The following is a 25602-nucleotide window of genomic DNA, read 5'->3' on the forward strand; positions in this document are numbered from 1 at the left end:
CCTGAGTAGTGTGAAACCCAGGCCCTAATCCAAAGCCCACTGAAATCAATGAAAAGACTCTACAATTGATTTAGAAGGGCTTTGGATCTGGCCCTGAGTGAACAGGAATTGCTGGTGCTCACTCAGCACCTCACAGGATCTGGCCTCAGATGTGCTCTCAGCATTCCAGTTCTTTCTTTATCCCTATTTACTAACTTTGGAAGAGCAGTCCCTTCCCTGCAGTGACCCTTTCTTTGTCTGTTGCATCACAAACTGTGGCAGACTTTTACTGCTATCTGATCATTCAGTTGGCGTGTGACAGACGTACAGATTAACACATCAGCCGTGCATATGGTCTTGAGCAGTGCCTTGATATCCAAGAGAATAGATCTTCTGCTATTCTTGGTTTGATTCATTTCGGTGGAGGTGGGAGGAGAGAAATGATCAAAGAGCTCGGTAGCTTTTAACCCCATCCCAACTTTTCTCTAAAATCCGATTAGCGTGAACAGAAGAATAAAGGGCAGATACCACAAGGACATGCAGCACTGCTCCTGTTCTCTCTCTGCTAAAAACCCAACACTGATACTTTAAACGGGCTGTTGGTTAAAAGAACAGCGGTTGCCTCAACTGTGCAGGGAAGAGTCTGGTCATTTCAATGCCCCACATAACCCAGCATCAAATATGAATTGAAAGCTAACAGAAACACACTGCCAAAGAGTCTGAAAAGTCCATTTGCTAAATGCCTGAACATCTGGAGCACAGCCTTTCCGAAGGCATTACAGCAGAAGAGCAAAGCTAGAGCTTACAATATGCACATGTAACTAGCTTAAAGAGATCAAAGGACAAAAAGCTGCTGAAAGCCGCTGGAGAGGGAACTTTGCAAGGGGTTGTCCATTTTCGGGCAACCAAAACAGCTACCGAGAGAGAAAATGCCTTGTGTAGATGCTCTGATGAGGAACAACCCCTTGTGTGTGCATGTGTGTGCGATTAATGGTGCGATTAACTTTCAGAAACAATGCAATCTGATTTGAGAATGCTCCCTGAATTGGCAACTTGTCCCCAATATATTTTCCAATGAGTCGCATATCATTTGGGTAGATTAGATTGGGTCATGTCCTGTTACATGAATCAGCCTGTGACCTGACGTGACACAGCACAGCAGAGAACAGCACCTAACCGGATTTGATGAGTCTTCCTGCTTCCCCAGTCTCCACACCATGCGGCATATCGAGTGCTGGGGTGTTGTTGTTTTTTAAGCTATTTGATGCCACTTAGAGGAAGAGTCACCCGACTCAAGCTTCTTGTTGTAGGCAGAGTTTGCAATGAATGGATTTCTATCTCACTGGGTCTCAGCTGATGCATGGCACACAGTTATTATTAGTTATTATCCTACTGAGATTGGGGCACCAAGGGACTTGCTGAAGGCCACATGGTGAATAGGTGACAGAGCGTGGATTACATCCTAGATATTCTGTGCTTTCAGATCCATGCTCAGTTCAGTCCACTAGACAGAATTCTGCCGACCTAAGTTCCCTTGATGTTTTAATTCAGTGTGGTATTCTTCCTGTCTTGTCCTAACTGTTGTGTAGTGCAGTGCATGCAGAAACAGCTGCCATGTTCAACCGTAGAGGTGGCTCCATTTCAGTGCCGGGAGAAGTATTTACATGTTAGTTTGTAATATCCTTTGGGTTCCTTAGGGATCAGAAGAGCTACACTATAGATGCATAAGATACTGTAGTAGTAAAAATACAAATGATGAGGGAGGAAAGGACATGGAAATGGGCGTTGCAATTAGCCATGCCTTGAATACCAACACATTTGAGCCATCCTGCTTTCCTGAAATTCCTTCCATTTGAGTTTCAGAAGTCGTCCCTTAGTGGATGGGTCTCAGGTCCCTTTAAAGGTGATTGTAATGGATATCTCATCCTTCCACCCTAGGAGGCCTGTGCAGTGACCTCCCTGCCCACACATCGCTACCCACCTCCTCTGAGACTTGCTGGGTTACCTGCATCCTTTCTGCTCACAGACGCTGAGGTCATCCTCAAGCGCAAGTCGGAGGCCAATGTAAGGAGGCAATTGGGTAGCTCTCCTTTTCTGTATTTTGGAGCATGCTTTTCCGTACTGCAGCTCACTCTGGTTTCCATTTTGCACAGTAATGTTCCAGCATTGACGCTGACGGTTATTGATGGGATGCTTCGTTCAAACCCCCGTGGTTCCTCTCCAAAATGCTCAGTGTGAACTCTCGGGAGCTCTGTGCTTTCCTCCCCGTTAAATGTAGTGCAGCGTTCAAAGCCACCACCTTTACTGATCACTTTTCTTCCCCCAGCTATAAACTAAAATGGCTCCAGGGTGGGAACGTGGCGGCTCCCGATCCTTCACCTCTGAAAACCTGGCTTCCAAGCCTGGCTCAGATCACGTGGGAAGAGGAGTTTGTTGGTCTCGTGCTTACTCTGAGCTGCCCGTATCTTAAAAACACGGTGGAGCTGAGGCTGGTATTAGTAGCGGCAGCTAAGTGGGGGCTCCAAGTTCAGACCCTGTTCTCCCTACGGCACTGGTAGCTGCGAACACTGCTTAAGAAGACACTGTTACAGCCCCTGGGGGAAGAAGCAACCGCCCACGCACACACTAGACAATTCATGGTGTAGTTTTGGTGGGCGAGGGAAGGACTCATAGCTGGTTGCGATGGCCTGGGGCCTGTGAGTGTCGATATCTAGAAGTCAGCTGAACCTAGTGAAGCTTTCCGGGTAGCGTCTCACGGAGAGCCACAGGAATCACCTGGGCGTGTTGGAGGCCAGGAGTCGTGTGCAGTGGCAGAGCTGTCCTGTTACAAAGTGAAAAGGAGGCAGTGTTGAATCGCCATTCCACTTCTGCAGGTGCAGCTTTTGCATTTCACAGTTTCACAAAAAGGAGAGGAAGAACAGTTGGGTGGCTAAGGCACCGCACTGGGACTCAGGAGGTTGGTCTTCAGTTGCCAGCTCTGCTACAGACTCCTTGTGTGGCCGTGGGCAAATCACTTAATCCTCTCAGACTCCGTTTATCATCAGCAAAATGGGGATGATAGTATTTCCTCTCTCTGAGCCTGCCTCTCTCCTGACTGTTCAGGCTCTGAGTCTACTGAGTCCCTGCCCCAAGGATCTGTCTTTGTGTCCCGTGTTTGTACAGCGCCTAGCACAATTGGGCTTTGATCCATGACTGAGGTCCCTAGGTACAAACCATGCAGCCCACAAGTGCTGAAGTCCAGCTGTACAGGATGGAGCTGTGGACTGCAAGCTGTTCAGGGCAGGGACTGCCTTTGACCACATGTCTACCCGGTGAGTAGCACAGTGGGGCCCTGCTCTTGGTTGAGGCCTCTAGGTGCTATTGTAACATAAATAATAATAACCCAAGGGTTGCCTAGCACTCTCATGTATCCAGGCGCATTCGGGATCTTCTCAGTCACAAAGCAAGAAGAAGTTAGAAATTGAGAATCTTTCCCTGCTGCAACATGAAAATCAGTTTGAAGAAGCTGATTCAGGAGAAAGAGCTTTCGCAATAAATAAATGGATGCTTCTCTGTGTCAGGGCAGCTCCATGTGGGCTCTGAGACATGAATCAGAATTACCGATTGTGTGTGTGTAGCATTTACTGACTGGTATTTTGGTTATGATTGCCAAAGAAGTCTAGGTGAATTAGACACAAATCTTCTATTAAAACAATGTGCCTTAATCCCCTGGATGATTTTGACAGTCTCAGACTTTTCTATCTATGGAAGCAGGAAGTCATGCAGTCTGTTCCGCTTGTTGCTGTGTGGCTTACCTGATAATTGCATGCAATCCAGCTAGTGCTTCCCTTTCTTTTGGATAAGGGCATGAACATCTTCTGTCTGTGGAACAGCCTTCCTACAGCCTAACTGATGTCAGGAAACAAATTAGGAAGAAAATATTAATGGGGAGGGAACAGGGCTGATGTATTGAAATTGCCGTGTGAATAAGATAATGACTGGAGGGGATCTTGAATGGTCCCTTGAAATATGTGTTGACTATCTATGCTGAATAATCTGTTCCCCTTGTATTTAGCTGTGACACTTGGAGTACCTTTCTCAGACCTGAAGAAGAGCTCTGGGTAAGCTCCAAAGCTTGTTTTCTCACCAACAGAGGTTGGGTCAATAAAAGATATGACCTCACCCACCGCGTCTCTCATATCTTGGGACCGACATGGTTGCAACACCACTGCGTACAATAAAATAATGTCAGTCTGCACACGGGCCTGGAAATGCTCTGGTTAAAAGCAGATCCTTTTCTGAGGGTGTTGTACATCAGATCAGCTGACCTATACTGCTGGCTCATGTCTTCTATATCTAGAGCCACACTGAAAGTGATTTTCCAATTTGATAATTAAAAACATATTTGCAAGGGTTGCTAAGGTCCGATTCAGTCCATGTTTGTTCTCTTTTTCACTGGCATTAATTTAGCCATGGAGGGATGATGGGGGAGATGATTTGCATGTGGGAGGGGACTCTCTGAGATTGCTGTCAATGTTCTTTGCCCTGCAGTAGTACCTAAAGACTGCAGTTCAGATCAGGACTCCCTTGTATTAGACACTGTATAAAAACAGAGTGAGCGTGGGGCCCACCTCTCAAAGAGTTTACAGTCTCAATGGACAAGATAGAGGCACAGAAGCGACTCGTTGCTCAGTCACGTAGCGTGAGTGGCAAAGCCAAGAGCAGAACTCGGGTGTCCTGACATCCAACTCAGTGCCCTAGCCAGTGGACTACATTGCCTTCCACTGATGCTGTTAGTAGCAGCAAGTGATCTGCAAGAACTAGGAAACAATGGGTTGTTATCTGGAAGTGCCTTGACTTCTCGTTGGTCCTTCCATCTCGGGGGGGCTTTATTTCATTCTCTCCATGCGTGTTTCCTTTGCCGTCCTCAGCCCCCTGAAGTTAATCGGAGCCTTGCTCTTTGAAAGGAACATTTTCTCCACTAAAATGCCCAAGCAAACCGCTTCCCAGGAGATGTACTGGCTGGCTCCGAAGAGATCCATTAGGCCCCACTGGGACTGTGAATCCAGATCTCTAGGAGGAGGGGGGAAAAGCTTGAAGGAAACAATATAGAAGTGGTCCCTAGAGATGTGGAGGATCTGTCTAGCTTCAGTGCTTCTAAGGTGGCTATCCCCATGCTGGCTAAGTACCCAGAGAAGGGAAAAGGGTCTACTAACCTATCAGGGCATATCTATAGCTCCCATTCTCAGTTCAATGCAGATGAATGAACCTTATGGAGATAGAAATTTTGGGACCTTCTCAGGCTATAACATTTCCCCTGTTACTTAAACTCCTAGTGAGTCAACTAGAAAACATGTATTTTTTCCTCTTTGTTAGCTAAAGGGAATATTTTGTGTTGTGCTTTTGGGATAGAAACATCTCTACAGCCTGGGCTATGGTTTAGAGATGGAACCTCCAGCCAAACGTTAGGTTGCCCCAAATGGGTTTATGTTTGGTTGAGTTTGCATCAGCCAGGGGTGGACTCTATTTGTGTTCACATGGAAACTGGGGGCAAAACAGGTTTGAAGTCACATGCATGAGTACTCACAGCAACTGAATTTTCACAGTTGCACTCCTTAATTTGTGCCAGAAATTATTTTGTGCTCATCTACTCAGGCAACAGAAATAATACCATGTGACTGATGTGACCTGTCCTAAGTAAATAATGGAGCTGAATTTTGACTATTGAGTACAGGATGACGTAATGGGATGATGAGTGAAGTATTAATGATCAATCCACAGGGGTGAGAAATCAACAACAAAAAGTATACAGTGAATGAATTCTAGGAAATCATGGCCTGCTTACCAGGTATCCAGGCTGAGAGGTTAAAGTTATTGACTAAATTATTCATTCTGAATCATTTGCTTCACTTTTACCCCACACTTTACTTTCTCTAACTAAACGCAAAAGTTTATCTTTCATGGAGCCATCTAGCAAAATCTTGTCAAATGCAACAGTGACTAGCATTAAAGCTTTAGATGGAATGCTAATTGATTAATTTTAAACTATAGCCAGATGTATCTAATGCCAAAGAAATGCTCAATAGTTATCAAAACACTGCTACAAGACTCCGTCTCCAATAGGAAATCGCTAGGATTGACTAGCTGAATCAGTGTTGCCTTGAGGCTACACTATATGTGCTTAATCTGATGCTCAGAGATACCCTACAGTTTAGAAATTAATTTTTCTGACTGTATCCTTGGTAAAATGAATAAATATGCCCCAGACCCTCTCCTGAGGGATCCATTGCAGAGGAGGGTGAAACCAGTCAGGAAGGTAATAAGCCCGAGGAGGAAGGATGCACTTATGGTTAAAGCACTGGATTTAGACTCAAGGAATCTGGATTGAGTTTCCATCTCTGTCACATGCTTCCTATATGGCCTCGGCCAAGTCACTTAATCGTTCTGTGCCTTGGTTCCTGATCTTTATAATGGGTCTAATAATACCCCCTTTCTGCCACCTTTTGTCTTTCTTGTCTATTTAGATTGCAAATTCTTGGAGCAGTGACTGTCTCTCACTATATGGCTGCACAGTTCTTAGTACAATGAGGCCCTGATAAAGCACAGGGTCTCCAAACACTGCCATAATTATTATTATTAATAATAATTAATAATAGCCTTGTTTGGATGAACGATAGAAACCTGTTAAATCTTTCAACAGGCTTGTTATTATCTTAAATTAAATATTATCCATCTATTTGAGCCAAGGTGTCCAGTTTCATAATTTCTCTGCTATGAAGTTTAGTCATGTGGTCTCTATAATCCCACCCTGTATGAACTCCTCCCTCCCTCCTACCCCATCACCTGCCTCATGTCATCTCTTCCCTCTCATTAAAGAGAGCTGGAAGTGGCTGTCTCTACAGTCAATCTCAGACACTCAATGCATCTGCCTGGGAAGGCTGGTAAAGAGGAGTTTGCTCCCCCGTGGGAGATGTGTGTGTTGACATTCCCTGATCCCAGCTCGTCTGCCTTGGAAGAAAGGCACTCAACCCAGAAGCCAAAACTCTAGTTCCTTGCGCATTGCTACCACCCGAAGACCCCAGTCGTGTATCACTGTGTTCTCCTCTCTTGCCCTCTGTCTCTCTCTCTTCGCACATCAGAGTTTTGACCTCTGTTGAATCTAGAAGGCCAGATATGGAGCTGTTGTAAGTCGTCGTAGCTCTGTCGACTTCAGTGGCGTGGTGCCAATTTACAACAGCTGAGGATCTGGGCCTCTAACTTCAATGGAGTGACACCCGCTTCCTTGAGTGGAGAATCCAGCCCTCTGACTCAAGACATGACTGTGGGAATTAGCTCTGAGAGGTGTTTGGGGTGGGGGGTGGGGAATTTATTGGCTCAGCTGGATCAAAGTGGAGAGTCTGGTTTTGCCTCACAGTGGATGGTTGGTTTGACTTCAATAAGGAAAAGTCACCCCAGGCAAAGTTAGACTTGTCTCCAAGGTTGAACTATAATATAGTCTGTGTCTACACTTAAAATACTAGAGTGGCACAGCTCCAGCTGGATTTCAGTGTAGACACTCACTGCAGTGATGGGAGGGTAGTAGCTAGGTAGAGGTAGATTAGTGCTGTCTAATTAGGGCTAGGTTGGCTTAACTACATCTCTCAGAGGGGGTGTATTTTTCACACTCCTGAGCGATGTGACTGTGTCAACCTAAGATTCAGTGTAGAAGAGCTCTTAGAAACTGCCAGTTATGAACCATACACATTCAGTGCCCCCTTCAAAATAATCAGCCATGCCCAAAGCATAAAGTGATGAGTAATGAAATCAGTCATGGCAGATGCATTTAGTATTTAGGTGACACACATGCTGTCTAGGATTTGTGGTGTTCTTGTTCTTGCATTTTGTCTTTGGAATTAAATCAGAGCCGAAGTCATGTGGTTAATTAAATGAAGACTTAATCTCGGAACCTTTCTGGGTTTCTCAGCTAATCCAGGTTCATTCATTGTAATGTCTTTCAGACACAGCTGGCTTTCCCGTCAAAGAGACATTGAGACACAAAAAGGACAAACTCAAGAGGAGGAAAGGGCATAACTGGATACCAGGAGCTCAGTAACAGAGAGGCTGGCCATCAGAGAAGAACTCCCATTTAATGGGGGATGTGTGGCATTTGTCACTATCAATAGCATAGTAGGGCCTGACCCAATGCACTTTGAAGTCATTCCATTGACTTCAATGGACTTTGGATTCGACCTTTAATAAACAAGAACACATGCTTGTAGCTTGCTCTCTCTTTCCTCCAAGGACATTCTCTACATACATGCTTGAGGCCAATTAAGAGGGCAGAGCAGCACCTGGGGGCTATAAAGGATTGAGGGGGCCCTGGTGAGAAGCAGTGCCAGTGATTCATAGCCAGCTAGTTCAGTCAAGGAGGGCAGGTGAGACCTGCTGGAGATCAGGGGGCTGGACGACTCCTGGAAGGAAGCAGAAGGTGCTTGCCAGGAGAAAGCGAAAGGCAGGAGAGCACCAAGAGGGAAGTGCTGGCTGGTGTCCCCAAGCCAAAGAGCCAGGGCCAGAGAGCTGAAGGCAAGAAGAGCAGAAGCAGGGGGAATTGCCTGCTGGCTCTAAGATGGAGAGATGGAGCCAAGGGCTGGAGAAGGCTGAAGGCAGGGGAGCAGTGGAGGAGCAGCCCTGCTGACACCTCCAGGGCCAGAGAGATGGGCTCAGACGAACTGTGAGAGGGTGTGGGGAGTGATGGATGTTCCCAGCAGAGAGTGTGGGGGTTCCTGCTGGGAAGAGTGGGGCAGCATGCTGGTTGGAAGGCTGTCCTGGTACAAGGACAGGATCGGCCTCACGCTGGAGAGCCAGGGCGCGGTGAGGGATGCCGGGGCTGCGCTGGGGAGCCAGTGTGCAGTGAGGGATGCCAGGGCGAGACTGGAGGGCTGGGGCGTGGTGAGGGGGGCCGGCGGGGGCTCCGCTGGAGAGCTGGGGGTGGGGCTGGGGAGGGACGCCAGAGGTATATGTTCCATGTACTGTCTGGACTCAGCTGGGGGAATTCTGGACTATGGTGTTGGGAATTGTTTTGTTATGATGTGCCCCACAAGGGCTGTATTTATACTTGGGGAAGATGCTCTGGACTATTTATGGGGAGTCTGCAGGAGGGAAACTGAGCATGCCGCCGCCTGCAGCAGAAGGGTGCCCCAAGGCAAGGGCTGCCCTGTGACAGGGAGCTTGAATCACAGATGTTTGGAACCTCCGGGCTAGATCTCTGCAGAAAGCCTGCATCTTCCTCAATAGACTGACCCCGAACTCTCTGCGAGGATGCATTCAATATTGGTTAGGGCAGCACTGAGCCAAGCACCACCATCGCTGCGGCCTGCAGCATGGTTAGGTCTTTTTTTTGAGAGCTCCTATACAAGTGTTGACTGTACTTGCCCCTGGTTGGCTGGTTACCTGTGACAATAGCATATCCCAAGGTGATATGGCTGCAGGCCGGATCTTTATGCCCTGCCTAGAAGTCTCACGCAGAGGGGAGCTGCTTCTTCCCTTTCGAGCATGTAGTTTATCTACCAGGTTCTTTGAACATTCTTTGCTAGCCAGTTAACACTGCCCCTCCTCTCCTACAGGCTGATGTCCGTGTGGTGCTGGGGGCACATGGGGATATTTTCCTTCTTACTGATAAGCTGGTGGATGGCCACAGACCTGCAGGAACTCCATAGGCCAAGCGTGCCTTCTGAGAATGCCAGTTAGGGACTTGGCTCTCCACGGAAGCAGTGACCTAGACGATTGACTTTCTGCCAAACTCTTGCTGCTGTGGCTTCCTATGCAGCGAGCACTAGCATTTAGATTGCGTCTGTCTCGATTCTGGTTTGTGATGGGTGAATGTCATTCCTTAAGAATATTTTTGACTGATGTTTAGGCCCAAGTACAACATAAAAAGCTGAGATACAGAGTGGGAAGGCAAACTCAATCACAGAGGTGAAGTACAGGTCAAATCCAGACTGCCACTTTCGTGCAACTATAAATCTTCATTAAAGAAGGGGGTGAGGGGGAGACGACTTCAGCGCCACCTACGTCAGTCAGCCTTGAGCCACCAATGCACCATTGCTTCAGCAAGGCTACTGGTGCTGAAAGCTGAGCACATGCATACGAGTTTTCTGGATCCCGTTCAACGCAGATTAGAAGCTGGCAAAAAGAATCCAAAATATCTTTGAAGTGGGTGTGATGGAGTTTACAGACACACTCTAAAGCCTGCTCTATGCTAAAAAGTTAGCTCAACCCAGCTACCTTGCTCAGGGGTGTGAAAAATCCACTCCTCCCTGAGTGACATAGTTAAGCCAGACTAAGCTCTGATGTAGACAGCTCTAGGTTGACAGAAGAATTCTCCCATCGACCTAGCTATTGCCTCTTGGGGAGGTGGATAATCTGAATCACAGGCAGAACCCCTCCCGTCGGCACAGGGACTGTCTACACTGATGCACTACAGTGGTGCAGCTGTAGTGTTTCAGGTGTAGACAAGCCCTGAGGTTAACGGAGAGATGGAACAGCACTGGGTCAAGAAGGTCCCACCTCTCAGCAGCCGCAGACCCTCCTCCAAACGGAGCAACTGCTTAAAGGGACACTGACACATAGGCACGGGGAGAGAGAAGGGGAGGCTGTCTGTAGGAAGGAGTCCAGTTTGTAGCTCCTGGGACAGAAGGATCCACAGGGATGGGGCAGTGGGTAAGACCTGTCCAGGAGGGCAGAGGCCAGACAATTTTTCTCTTTCCTTCTCCCTGAAAAGGGGAAATAACTGGACGGTGAGAAGAAAGCTCGGAAGCCCCAACTGACTATGTGAATTGTTGAGATTGTTTGAGCAGCCCTCCACAGGGAGGGAAGCAGAGTGCTGTGACCATGTGTAACCGTGCCTCTGTGGATCACAACTGAGAATACCAAATTCAGGACAAACTGCTGAGAAATAGGGGAAAAAACACCCCAAAACTGGCAGCTATTCTTTCTTAAGATATACCAAACCAGCAAATTATCCTCTGTTGATATTCACCCCTTCTTGTCAACTGTTGGGAATAGGCCACTTCTACCTTGATTGAATTGGCCTCGTTAGCATTGACCCCCCATTTGGTAAGGCAACTCCCATCTTTTCATGTGCTGTAATATATATACCTATCTACTGCATTTTTCACTCCATGCCTCTGATGAAGTGGGTTTTAGCCCATGAAAGCTTATGCCCAATAAATTTGTTACTCTCTAAGGTGCCACAAGGACTCCTCATTGTTTTTGTTGATACAGACTAACATGGCTAACACTCTGAAACCAATGATCTACAAGGTCATAGTTTAATCAGATAAAGTTACACCATGCCCCAAACTGAAGAGAGAACAGGGAAAGTAGGAAGTCGTGCAGGGAAGGCCAATGTGGGCCATCACAAGAGGGGACTGAGACACCCCTTCCCCCTTGGGCCAGGCCCTGGTGGAGAGGAAGGGCTGGTGTCCCACTATTCTTTCCCCCACCCCGCCCCGTGTCTGACTAGGGGAACACTGAGGGATGATGGACTGTAACTCTGCCACCAGAGCCTCAGATTGCTTGCCAAAGCCACCCTAGGACTCTGGGGACTGTTGAGCCACAGACAGCCTGCAAGGCCTGCTGGCCCCAAGTGAAGCCCACTGTATTGGATCTATGTAACCACAAAAGCCTCTCTTAGACTCTGACTCTGCTTTACTCTAGGTCCCATCCCATCTTTCCTTTCAGGATGAAATATACCATTATTCCCATCTCGGGCCTCTTCCTCTGTCCCTGTTCACTCAAGGCAACAACAAGAGGAAGCAGGTGACCACAGGCTGAGCCACCTTGGACTGGCTGCTGCACGGGGGGATTGCATGTCGGAACGTTCTGAATCTAGGATCAGATTCTCTACTACACAGCACTAAATATATTGCCCCCCTTCTCCCACCCCTTTGTTCACCACTCTTATCCCTGGATCTAATTTCTCCTCCACCGAATTATTATTCCTCTTTTGAACATCTTGCATGTTTCTTGCAATGCTCATTTATTATTGATGATGGCTGCTGTATAGTCTGACTTACCTTTGTCACTGTAAGAGCTAGTTGAGGGAACTCAAGGGAAATTTACTCCCCCCCCCAAAAAAAAGTCTTGTGGGTTTTTTTTTTCAAAAAAATTTAAAAAATTAAAATATGCAATGTTGATATTAAAAAAAAATCAACACGGTTCTACTCACTAAACCAGATTTTTCTCTTGTTCATCTTATTACTCATCTGTTCTGCAGCCGCGGAGTTGCACCAGAGACAGCACTCGCCATGGGCCCTATCTATAATGTAACTCTCTGGTGCTGGAGGAATGGTGACACAGGTTGTATGGAGTCCTGAGCACACTGCGTGGCCAGTGGAGAACTCTACATCATCTCACTTTTATGACCTTCTTGAAGACTTGCCCCAACCTTGGGCTTAATCCAATGCCCATTAAAGTCAATGAGAACTACCCGTGATCTCAATGAGCATTGGATCAGGTCCATTATGTGGTACAGTGGCTTCTATCCCATTGTCACCAACTGTCTCTTGTGCTATTGTGAAGGATGGTCTTGGGTGGACAGGAACCCCGGCTCCTTCTGTGTAGCCTTAAGAGACTGCTCTGTCAGCAGTTGTGATGATCACTGTCTGTAGAATCCCTTGGCCAGGCATATCAGCTAGACACCTGGGCTTTCCATTTGGAATCTAAAGCACTTATTCTCTCTCTTTTATGTATGTGTGCGTATACACCCCCCCACCCCCAAAGCTGGTTTGTGAGCTGCAGTTGTAGTACGCTGTTTGGGACACCTGACATAAGACTTCATATGTGTATTAAGTTCCAGTAGTTCATTAAAAAATAGGCCAAACGGTGCCATTACCACAATTGTACAGCATGTAATTTCAACCGAATATGTATGAGTAAATTTGAATTCCTTGTCAAAAAAGAGATTTGTTGCATCACCATACAAAACAACTAATCCATCAGCAGAAGTAATTAGCAAAAGTTCGGCTGGTTTTCCCAATGCATAGGAGTGAGTGGCTAAAAGAGGAGTTGTTCTTATCAGTAGCCTTATCGTGCTCTTTTAAACGAGGAACGTAAGCCAATGCAAATGCAAATCGGCATGATAGTACATGCGCTAGAGTACTGCAGATGCTCTTCCTTTGAGAGGTATCACAGTGGGTGCACACATACCTGTAGGTCTCAGGGTGCACTTTCTGCAAAGTCTAAAGGACTGTGACCCACGGTTAGCTTTGAGTTCTGGTGTGGGAGTTCAGCTTGTAACAAGTGGATATGGGGAAAGTGGTGGATGTGATATATCTTGACTTTAGCAAAGCTTTTGATACGGTCTCCAACAGTATTCTTGCCAGCAAGTTAAAAAAGTATGGATTGGATGAATGGACTACAAGGTGGATAGAAAGCTGGCTAGATCGTCGGGCTCAATGAGTAGTGATCAACGGCTCAAAGTCTAGTTGGCAGCTGGTATCAAGTGGTGCTCCCAAGGGGTCTGTCCTGGGGCCAATTTTGTTCAACATCTTCATTAATGATGGGACACCTCATGATGGGATGGATTGCACCCTCAGCATGTTTGCGGATGACACTAAGTTGGGGGGAGAGGTAGATACACTGGAAGGTAGGGATAGGGTCCAGAGTGACCTAGACAAATTGGAGGATTGGGCTAAAAGAAATCTGATGAGGTTCAACAAGGACAAGTGCAGCGTCCTGCACTTAGGACGGAGGAATCCCATGCACTGCTACAGGCTGGGGACTGACTGGCTAAGCAGCAGTTCTGAAGAAAAGGACCTGGGGATTACAGTGGACGAGAAGCTGGATATGAGTCAACAGTGTGCCCTTCTTGCCAAGAAGGCTAACGGCATGTTGGGCTGCATTTGTAGGAGCATTGCCAGCACATTGAGGGAAGGAGATTGATTAATCTCCTCTATTTTGCACTGGTGAGGCCACATCTGGAGTATTGCGTCCAGTTTTGGGCCCCCCACTACAGAAAGGATGTGGACAAAATGGAGAGAGTCCAGCGGAGGGCAGTGAAAATGATTAGAGGGCTGGGGCACATGACTTATGAGAAGAAACTGAGGGAACTGGGATTATTTAGTCTGCCAAAGAGAAGAGTGAGGGGCGGTTTGATAGCAGCTTTCAACTACCTAAAGGGGGTTCCAAAGAGGATGGAGCTCGGCTGTTCTCAGTGGTGGCAGATGACAGAACAAGGAGCAATGGTCTCAAGTTGCAGTGGGAGAGGTCTAGGTTGAATATTAGGAAACACTATTTCACTAGGAGGGTGGTGAAGCACTGGAATGGGTTAAATCTCCATCCTTAAAGGTTTTTAAGGCCCGGCTTGACAAATCCCTGACTGGGATGATTTAGTTGGGGTTGATCCTGCTTTAAGAAGAAGGTTGGACTAGATGACCTCCTGAGAGCTCTTCTAACCCTAACCTTCTGTGATTCTATGAAGTCCAGCCCACGTTTGAATACGTTGTTTACTAAATGAGCCATAATGACTTTGTCCCATGTAATGTGTATGGATTACTGCTAGATAGAGTTTTATTGGAAGTTATATATGCACATTGCTGGGAGAATGGACATGTAAGTGTGACAAGAGAGCACAGCAGGAGCATAACAGGACTCTAGATCAGTGGCTCTCCACCTTTCCAGACTGCTATACCCCTTTCAGGAGTCTGGTTTGTCTTGCGTACCCCCAAGTTACACCTCACTTCAAAACTACTTGCTTACAAAGTCAGACATAAAAATACAGAAGTGTCACAGCCACACACTATTACTGAAAAACTGCCGACTCTCTCATTTTACCATATAATTATAAAATCAATCAATTGGAATATAAATACTGTACTTACATTTCAGTGTATAGTACATAGAGCAGTATAAACAAGTTATTGTCTGTATGAAATTTTAGTTTGTGCTGACTTTGTGAATACTTTTTATGTAGCCTGATGTAAAACCTGATGTACGTGTACTCCTGGTTGAGAACCTCTGATCCAGATCACTTTTTCCTTGTCCGGCAATTCCCCTTTTGATATTTCCTGTGTTGAAAAGTAAACACAGGTTCCTCTGAATTCTCCTTAGGATACATGTGTCCAATGACTCTCAGCCATGTAATCTATGAGGCCCTCTCTCCTTTCCCAACCCCCTTCCTAACCACATGAGATATTGCAGTTTGTCTGAGGAAGGAAGTCCTCTCCCAGCTCTGGAACCTTTTTAATTTGAACAAAAGGTACACCAAAAGAAGCCACACTCCAGCACTATGTTCCACTTTGAAGTGCATGGTCTAAGACCTATGCCTCTTCACACACTGTATTGGGTCCCAAGTGTGGGGCAAATATCCGAAATGAAGACCACAAGAAACACAGCAGAGAGCAGGGAGCTCCCAAACAGTGTGGCATTCATCTCACCAGCTCCAATAACATTGTCTGTTATCTCATTTCTGGACCCAGTATTTCCAGAGTCAGTAATTTGCAACAATTAAAGTGAATTAAAAGGAGATTTGTGTTGGCTAGAGGAAACTGTGGGTCCAAATTAAGGAACATCCCTCATAACAAGGGACTGTTCTATATCCACACTGCTTTAGGAGATGACAGTCTTGTCTGGTGAGCTACAGCCCTGAGAGCATACATTCATCTGCCGTGGAATGGAATTGAACGCAGCGTGAGCTGGGAGCAAGTGGCATGATCTATCATAGCCTGTGTTGGCAGGGATTGTCACTGAATGTCACACAATATACGAATGGAAATAGACATCGCAATGTGAATGGAGATGGTATATCATTGTAATGAGGCATATGGCCTGTGAAATTTAAACACAGGACTTGCTGAGATGTATAGTATGTGGCATTTATGGAACTACATTAAAAATATGAGGCAAGATGTTTTATGCATTTGGCTTGAATGAATACTTTCCAGATCTGCAGGTCTTAGGGTTCCACTGGATCGTGCAGGATATGTGTTAACAATAAAACCACATAAAGCGTGATCTGATACACAGGGTGGTTCTTTTCCTCATCTCCTCTCTTACTCTCTTCCACTCCTATGCCTGATGCAATTTGCATTAACTAATTTAAAAAAAGAATCCAGTACCTGTGAACCCTCGGTATCCCAGAGAAAATGTATTTTATGATGTCTAATTGAGAGATGCTGAGCACTGAAGACTACAGATGATCATGTATAACTATCCACATATAATGTTTGTTAGCATTACTAGGAGTTAGGTGTGGAGTTCAAAAGGGAAATATACTGCCCCGGTAACAATTGACCAACCATTCTCAATGTGGTGGGCCCAGGATGGAGTTGTGTGGGTGGCTTGACTGTGACGACCAGGGGGAGCCCTTGATCCATTAGAGCATTTAGCACATTTAACTTTAAGCCTGTGAAAATCCCTATTCGTGTCAGTTGGACGGCTTATTCACTTCAAGTGCTCTGATGGATCACGAGCTGCCTTACGCTGAGTCTTGGTGAGCCTATTAAAATTGTGATGAGCTTATTGAAATTGTGGGGAAATTTCTGCACTGGAAAGAATGAATTTAAAATGTACCTTGTCTTTATTTAGACTAGTATTAGACCTAGAAACATAGGGAGAGATGGTCAGCTTGTGATCCACCTTGAGTGTGGGGCAGTGCAGCGTTTGTTCCCCCGTGCACTGGCGTAGCTACACCACGTGGTCTATTCAGGGGGCCGTCACCCACCTGCGTAAGGGTGCCTTGAAATGGCTCTGTGGAGCTTGCATCCGCTCTTGCCTTGCTCCTTATGGTCCTGCACCACCCTATTAAGCCCTATTTATAAAATAAATCTTATAGTCACATATTCTCAGGGAGTCAATGGGAGCTTTTCCCAACAGGAGCAGGAACGGACTCTAGCAGTAAAATTCACCCCTGTACAGAGGGATGCTCAAGATCTATGCCCCATTTCAGTCTCACTTAAACTCTTGAAATAGGACTTCAAAAAGGACTTGAGTAGTGCATAGGCCTCATGCTAGTCCTGCACCAGAGTGAATTTCATCTAAATTAAGTATAATTGTATTAAAGCCAGGTGAGTGATGCTGTTGTAAGTGATATCTGCATTAGACTCAGGGTATTAAAATTAATTAAATATATAGTCCAGCTCCTGCAGATTTTCATGCACATGAATAGACCTACTGACGATTTGCAGGATGGGGCCCTGTATATTAGAAACAATAAGGTATTATAGAATTAATAGAAAATGTGGATACACATAACAACTCCACAGTTAGGAAGCACCTGTCTTCTATTTAATCAGAAAAATAAGACCTTTTCATTAGCACTATAAGGAAAAATGTAATCTACATGTTTTGTACTGGAAGTAGCTAAATCATATTTATATGGTGAAACTAGAACCAAAAAAATTATTGAACATTTTCAGAAGTCCAGATTCATAATCTGATCAGAGTTTGAGCTACATCGTAAGTGAGCCCATGTTTTGGGTGACAGGTAAAACTAACGGCCTACCAAGCTCTGGTTATTAAAGAGGAGTAATATTTTTTTGCAAGAGGGAGGGTTGTTAACTCATGATGTGACAGGCTCCCCAGGGTTGGCGTTGGGTCCTTATTTATTAGCTATTAATCATAATTACAATACTTACCCCTTGTATAGCACTTTTCATTGGTAGAGCTCAAAGTGCTTTGCAAATCTGGATAAACATTTTATCCCCATTTTAATTAAGGTAGACAAATGTGAACTGGCTCACTTAAGGTCAGTGGTGATTTGGGTGACCAGATGTCCCGATTTGATAGAGACAGTCCAGATTTTTGGGTCTTTTTCTTGTATAGGCTCCTATTACTCCCCACCCCCGTCCCGATTTTTTATACTTGCTGTCTGGTCACCCTAGTGGTGGTGCTGGAGGAGATTTTCAAAAGCACCTAAGGGATTTGGGAGCACAAGTCTAAATTAAAGTCAATAAGACTTGTGCTCCTAAAACTGTTTGGTGCTTTTGAAAATCTTTCCCCACTAGGAGTAAACCCTAGGTCTAAACATTAGACAGACATATGGCCCTGAAGAAAAAATATGACTCCAGATGAGTGAAGGGTAGCCAATTATGAAAAGGGCTCCGGAGGCAATCCTGGCAATTACAGGCCAATAAGCCTAACTTCAGTACCGGGCACATTGGTTGAAAGTATAGTAAAGAACAGAATTATCAGACACGTAGATGAACACAACATGGTAGGGAAGAGTCAACACAGCTTTAGTAAAGGGATATCCTACTTCACCAATCTATTTGAATTCTCTGAGCGTGTCAGCAAGCATGTGGACAACGGTGATCCAGTGGATATAGTGTACTTGGACTTTCAGAAAGCCTTTGACAAGGTCTCTCACTAAAGGCCCTTAAGTAGGGTGACCAGACAGCAAGTGTGAAAAATCAGGACAGGGGGTGGGGGGTGATAGGTGCCTATATAAGAAAAAGCCCCCCAAATTGGGACTGTCCCTATAAAATTGGGACATTTCGTCACCCTACACTTAAGCAGTCATGGGATAAGAGGGAGGGTCCTCTCATTGATCAGCGACTAGCTAAAAGATGGGAAACAAAGGGTTGGAATACACAGTCAGTTTTCACAGTGGAGAGGTAAATAGCAGGGTCCCCCAAGGATCTGTACTGGGACCAATGCTGTTCAACATATTCAGAAATGATCTGGAAAAGGGGGTGAACTGTGAGGTGGCAAAATTTGCAGACGATACAAAATTACTCAAGATAGTTAAGTTCAAAGCTGACTGTGAAGAGTTACAAAGGGATCTCACAAAACTGGGTGACTGGGCAACAAAATGGCAGATGAAATTCAATGTTGATACATGCAAAGTAATCATAATGGAAAACATCATCCCAGCTATACATATGAAATAATGGGGTCTAAATTAGCTGCTACCACTCAAGAAAGAGATCTTGGTGTCATTGTGGATAGACTTCTGAAAACATCCACTCAGTGTGCAGTGGCAGTCAAAACACAATGTAGGGAACCATTGGGAAAGGGATAGATAATAAGACAGAAAATATCATAATGTTACTATATAAAACCAGGATACACCCACATCTTGAATACTGCATGCAGTCTGGTCAGCCCATCTCCAAAAAGATATATTAGAATTGGAAAAGGTACAGAGAAGGGCAACAAATATGATTGTGACATGGAACAGCTTCTATATAAGATTAGAGACTGGGACTGTTCAGCTTGGAAAAGAGAAGACTAAGGGGGGATATGACAGAGGTCTATAAAATCATGACTGGTGTGGAGAAAGTAAATAAGGAATTTCGCATAACACATGAACCAGGGGTCACTCAATGAAATTAATGGGAAGCAGGTTTAAAACAAACATTAGAAAGTATTTCTTCACACAACGCATAGTCAACTTGTGGAACTCATTACCAGGGGATATTGGGAAGGAAGGAAGTATAACTGGTTTCAAAAAAATAATTAGATAAGTTCATGGAGCATAGGTCCATCAATGGCTACTAGCCAAGATGGTCAGGGCACAACCTCATCATCCAGGTGTCCCTACAACGCTGACTTTCGGAAGCTGGGAGTGGATGACAGGGGATGATGGATTACTCAATAATTGTCCTGTTCTGTTCATTGCCTCTGAAGCATCTGGCACTGGCCACTATAGGAAGACAGGATACTGGGCTAGCTGGGCCATTGGTCTGACTCAGTATGTCTTATGATCTTATAATAATAATTTACAAAAAGTCTCCTGACTCTCAGTCCCATGGTCTATCCAATGGATCATGCCCCCCCTCACGCATTACTGCAGCTAATATTATGAATGTCATTGGAAGTCACCCAGCTAAATCTCTATGCAATGCTTTTAAATTGTCCTAAAGAATGTGTGTAATACCACTCAAAGCCATGACAATTCTGTTTCATCAATAAATACACATGGGCCAGTATCAGCTGATAAATCAGAACAGCTTCATGTATTTCACCAGTGCTTTTATGCTTCTGGGAAACAGCACTGTGTCTCTGAACTTTCACCCTACTGGGTTTGGAGAGATGCTCCAGATACTCTGAAATGGTTAAGTGTTCACCTGTGTGACATGTTCTGGCACAGTTGTGCTGCTCCTGCTCTCAATGTTTTCATGTTTTCTTTCTGAATTAAATACACCACTCAAACACCCAGTGTTAAGACTGCAACTCCCCGATGAATATCATGCCCACGACATAAAGCGTTGCCTCGGATCAGAACAGTAAATATGGAAACAACACTGCATGCTAAGCATTGTGCATCTCTGAGTTAAAGCTGATAAAAACATGGAGGCTCAACCAAATGGAATGGGATCTACAGGAAACATGGGTCAAAAAATTATCACTTGTTTTTCAATCAAATGCCAAGCATGTGACTGTGTGACCTAATATCCTCCTATCTGCTAGTGTAGTTCTCCCTCTTCTCAGCATTGCGCCTTTTACATTAGTCTAACTACGGTGTATGGAAAATTGTGTTAAAGTTAATTTGTAAGGAGTTCCTCAGTCCTGTTTGCAGGCTACACGGTTCTGTAGGGAAACATGAAACCAGAGTCAGTCAGCAGCAAAGAGCCAGCCTAGAGAAAGCTATGATGAGACGAGCTTCTCTGCTGTAGGGAGCAGCCTGCTTTGCCTCTCTCTGTTTTGAGGTTCTTGAGTTATCATTCTGAATCCTAAGAAACAAAAGTAGTGTTACATTGCAATCTTCCAGCAAGAATATTTTATGTTTTTATCTGACTTGTCTGGGTATATGTTGTCAACATTATACTAATGAACTTGAGTGAATCCATCAAACTGAAAAACCCGCTATCTTTCGACAGGTCTTTAAGTGCTCACGTACCGAACTTCTCACGTAAAACTGCATTTCTGTCCCAAACAAACCTCCCGTCTCCGGCATTTTCTCACAAAGGAATGTAGATGAAAGGCACAGTGGTAGCTTCCAAATGTTCCTATTTTTTAGCCCTGGACATTGTTTAGACTGAGAACATAGACTTACCAGGTTTGCTTCTGACATTCTCCTGTCCCCAATGCACATGTTTACTCGTCCCAAGAAAGCACCAATTTGCTTGGTTGTTTTGCATGGAGCTATAACTGAAACACGGCACTATGCAGTACAGTTGGTTAATTTGTTAACCTTTCCCCTTTGCAGTACCGGGCTCCACAAGTGAAATGAGTTTAATTGCCTCAGACTGCTTGCCAGTGGCTATTTGATACACATCGAAGAGTATCAGGGACCCTGCTGACTGGGCCGGAGCAGTTGTAACTTGCTGAGGTGGGATAGTGTGACTGTGTGTGAAAGCCCATCTCAGCCTCAAATACCTCTGCCTAGGGTATTGGTTTTTCCTCTCTGGAAATACCAGGGAAGACGGATATTGGATACTGGAGGACACTTAAAACAACTATAAAGACCTGGGAGAACTACCACCATCTACTGCTAAATCCTAAATAACCTGGTATAAATGCTGCCCACATAAACTAGCATGTGGGATGAGGTTTACAGAAGTTCACATGGCAGTTAGGTGCTTAATTGCTGGGTGTTAGGTGTTTCCTGTCACGTGGGCCTTTGAGGCTCTCCCCTTCAATGGTTCCATTAAACTAGATTGAACCAAAATGGGCCTGATTCTAATTTACACACAAGGTCATTTACATCACTGACAGGGCAAAGGGGGTTTAAAGTGGGAGCAAATTGCATTTACACTTCTTTAAATGGCCTTTAGAGACATAGGGCAGGCTTCTCATTTACATTATCTATACATAGAATGAATGGGAAAGTGAACATGAATATGTCTGGCAGTACTTTAGAGCCCAATCCAGCAACCGCTTATGCTTATGAGTAACATTAAATAGTCCCTCTGGTTTGCTCACATGCATAGGAGCCACAAAGTTACACTTGTGCTGTACTGTTCGCAGGATCAGAACTTATATTTCCACATGTCTAGCTTGCCAGCGGATTCCAGAGTGATTCCTGCTGAACCAGCTTGCTTAGCTGCAGCTACAGAATTACATAGGTAGGTGGGGAGGCTGGATTCTAAAAGAAACCAGTGTAATGAGAACCCTTTATTGTGAGATGTGTGGATACCAAGCAAGCTATACCTATGCTTACTGTGGACATTTAAATCGCAGTATCATCCACAACTTTCTATTAAACCTCCTCTCTTGACTTAGCGTGCAGATCAGGTTACTGATCGACTTGACTGGTGGATTGTGCTTAGACATGTGAAGCCTAAAGCAGCTGAGATAAGTTAAGTTATTTAGGGTACAAAAGATATAACCAGGAGTAATGGGATAAAGCGAAGTAAGTTAAACTTCTTGAGGGTCAAGTTATACTTTTGACAGTGAGATCAAGGGTCAAGTTAAACTCCTTGACAGTGAGATCTATTAGGCTGCGGAATTGACTCCCAAGGGCAATGGTGGAACAGGGATAGCCATCATTTTGGACATTTGAACCTGTATTGGACAGAATACGAATGAATGTACAATAGGGACCAATCGTCCATTGGCAGGGAAAGAGACTAGATGAAACCTTAATAGGTCGTTTTTGTCTCTAACGCCTATGAGTCTATAAATCTGGAGATAGAGATGACTGGCCCATGTTGCAAATCTGAGCTGATTTATAGTATGTAGCAGGCGAGGTCTCCATTTTAAGCATCTAGAGTCTTTTCTAAAGCCAACAGGAATCTTTCCATTGACTTCACTGGCTTTGGATCAAGCTGTGCACGCATAACAGGAAAGATCTTCCTTTTATGGTGACAAAATGACAACTACTTTCGATGCTGAAGAAAACGAAGTCTGCAGCCAATAAATCATAATCGCCAAGTGAAATGCTTTGGAGTAACTGGCCGAGACAGCAGAAACCATCCATCTTCTTAGAATCTTGGAGCATCTATTGCATATCATCAGCTACAAACAGTGTAACAGAGTACATATTTGGTTTGAAAGCACCCAAAGGATTGTTTCGGGAAACAAGAGAAAAAAATGTTTCTTGAATGCTGCTTTTTAGTGCTGTGGTTTGGGAGGCAGGCAGTGGGGCCTGCCAAAGAGTGAGGGCAGCTTTCAAGCAAGGAGAAGAAATGTGTGAAGTAAAACTTGCGTAAATAGCATAAAATAGCCAGAAAACTTGGCTTTCGGTAAAAACTCCCAGCACTGGAAGAAGGGTCTGGTTTAGCTCAGAAAGGCTGCCCAAGAGGAGCTTTGGCATTATAGCCACCTTGTTCCTCACACGCACTTCTCATCCATTTTTTGCAAAGCATGTCCATAAAGCTGCCATTTTACATTCTAAAGACACAGTGGGCCAGATCCTCAGCTGATGTAAATTGGCACAAGTTCACTGAAGTTAATAGGGCTATGTCAGTTTACAACAGCTGTGGATCTGGCCCATTCATTGCCTGTTTCAAAGCTGTGCAGCTCATCTTTCAAAAGCACAGGCTCCTATTGGAGGCAGTGTGGCCTAGTAGGCAGAGCACTAGACTGGGATTCAAGACACCTGGGTTCTCTTCCTGGCACTGCTGCTGGGTGACCTCAGACAAGTCACTTAACTCCCCAGGCCTTGGTTTCCCCATCTGTAAAATGGGGATAATGATATTGCTGTCCTTGGTAAAGTGCTTTGAGAGCTACTGAAGGAAAACACCATTGTTTTTTCATTGTAAACCATGTACCAATGGGGGTTCCTTATATTCTTCAGGAGGAGAATCAGCTTCATAGCCAAATACAGTAGTTTGGCTTAACAAGGTACCATTGAACCAATTATGTAGCTTACTGAGATACCCCAGAGGCTTGTGGGGGATAGCATAGCAATTTTGTTGAGGTCATTAAGGACCGAACAAGATAAGGAGCTGTTGGCCAGAAGTCAGGTTTATCCTTGCTTACCCATATCCATGCTTCGGAAGGTTGTTTTCTGATATCCTTGCCTTTGTTCAGCCCTTTCTCCTTTTCTCCTGTCCCCCGTGACAATACGCATACATAGAGAGCAACGTTTTTAGAAGAGTCCACTAATTTTGTTTGCACCCCAGGAAACACCCAGGGGCTTTCTTTTCACACGTCCTCAGCTCAAGCCCATGGACTTTAACTGGGATAGTGGGTGCCAAGCACGTCCGGCAACCACCCTTTAGTTGTCTCAAGTCGGCCACCCAAAATTAGTGAGCACACTTTTGAAAATATGAGCCAGAAGTCAGATACTGAGTGTCAGAACTGGAAGGAGCAATTACACTCTGGAATGTATGCATCCGATTAAGTGAGCTGTAGCTCACGAAAGCTTATACTCAAATAAATGTGTTAGTTTCTAAGATGCCACAAGTACTCCTTTTCTTTTTGCAAATACAGACTAACACGGCTGCTACTCTGAACCCTGGAACGTGTTTCATTGCAGTCTGGCCAGCTGCCCATTTCCCACATGTGGAGACGACCGATTCCTCCCTGGGAGGGTGGTTTCATTTCCACTTTGTGTGTGTGTGTGTGTGTGTGAATTTAAAGCAGGTGAAAGGTGCTCGCGTGAGAGTCCTGGAGGCTAAAGTCCTCCTCTGTTTATCCACAGAAGAGTCATGGCCTAGCAGCAACTGGCAGCGTAAGCTTCCCCCTCCCCCTCCCTCTGCCAATTCACTTCACCCCTGAACCCGCAGAGACCTCTTCTAGGGGTGAGAATAGAGTTAATTGACTTATCTGCTGAGACTGCCAGCCGGGCTGCCAGACTGTGTCAAACGAGGTGGTTATATGAGGGATTTCTCTCCAGTAATAGCCTGGGCTACCAAACAGGCATTAGACGATAATGACTTTCGGTCCCTAATAAATATGGACTGGATATGGACCGGTGACTCTATGGTTACTCTGAGTCATTCAGACCATCATCATTTATATTTTTGGCTGCTTTTTGTGCCTTTCAATGAAGGACTAGTTAGGGCTCTGTTATTAGACGTACCCCATTGAGCCCACAATGGGACCATGAGCTGAGCCCACTCTGTTCTTATAATCCGCATCTGGTACAGCCTTATTGTTTTACAGAGACAAGGTGGGTGAGGGAATATCTTTTATTGGACCATCTTCTGTTGGTGAGAGAGACAAGCTTTCAAACTTACACAGAGCTCTTAAGCTTGCAAGCTTGTCTCTCTCAGCAGCAGAAATTGGTCCAATAAAAGCTATTATCTCTAATATCATGGGACTGTCTCTCTAATAGCATGGGATTGACACGGCTACAACGACACTGCATACAACATATTATTTGTTTTGTCATTCTTCTCTTTGGAATCCTGAGTGTTCAGCACATTTAAATATCCAGTAGCATCAAAAGTAGTTATTGACCTTCCTATTGATCGAATGTGAAACATTTCCATGAATCATCAAGGCTCCGCTTAGTCTTAATAGGACAGGCATTTCCAATGCATTGTTAACTACTCCCTTAAAGAGTAGATCAATGTTGTTTTTTTTAATTTGAGATCATGAGCAAAATTCATCTTGGGTGTAAGTTCACTAGAGTCAGCAGAGTTACATTAGGAGTGTATAATAATAATTAATACATTTTTATTCCAGACTTACTGGAAATCTTAAAAATTTTCCAATTAATTTTTTTTATTTATTCTGTTAGTTTCTATAAACATCTGGGACGTTGTATCATTTTAAAATAGCAATCAAACAAACTGGGACTCGGACCAGCTTTGCCAAAATACCGCAGGC

Source organism: Lepidochelys olivacea (assembly GCF_965140295.1).
Source record: "Lepidochelys olivacea isolate rLepOli2 genome assembly, chromosome: 12".
NCBI classification, from domain to species: domain Eukaryota; kingdom Metazoa; phylum Chordata; order Testudines; family Cheloniidae; genus Lepidochelys; species Lepidochelys olivacea.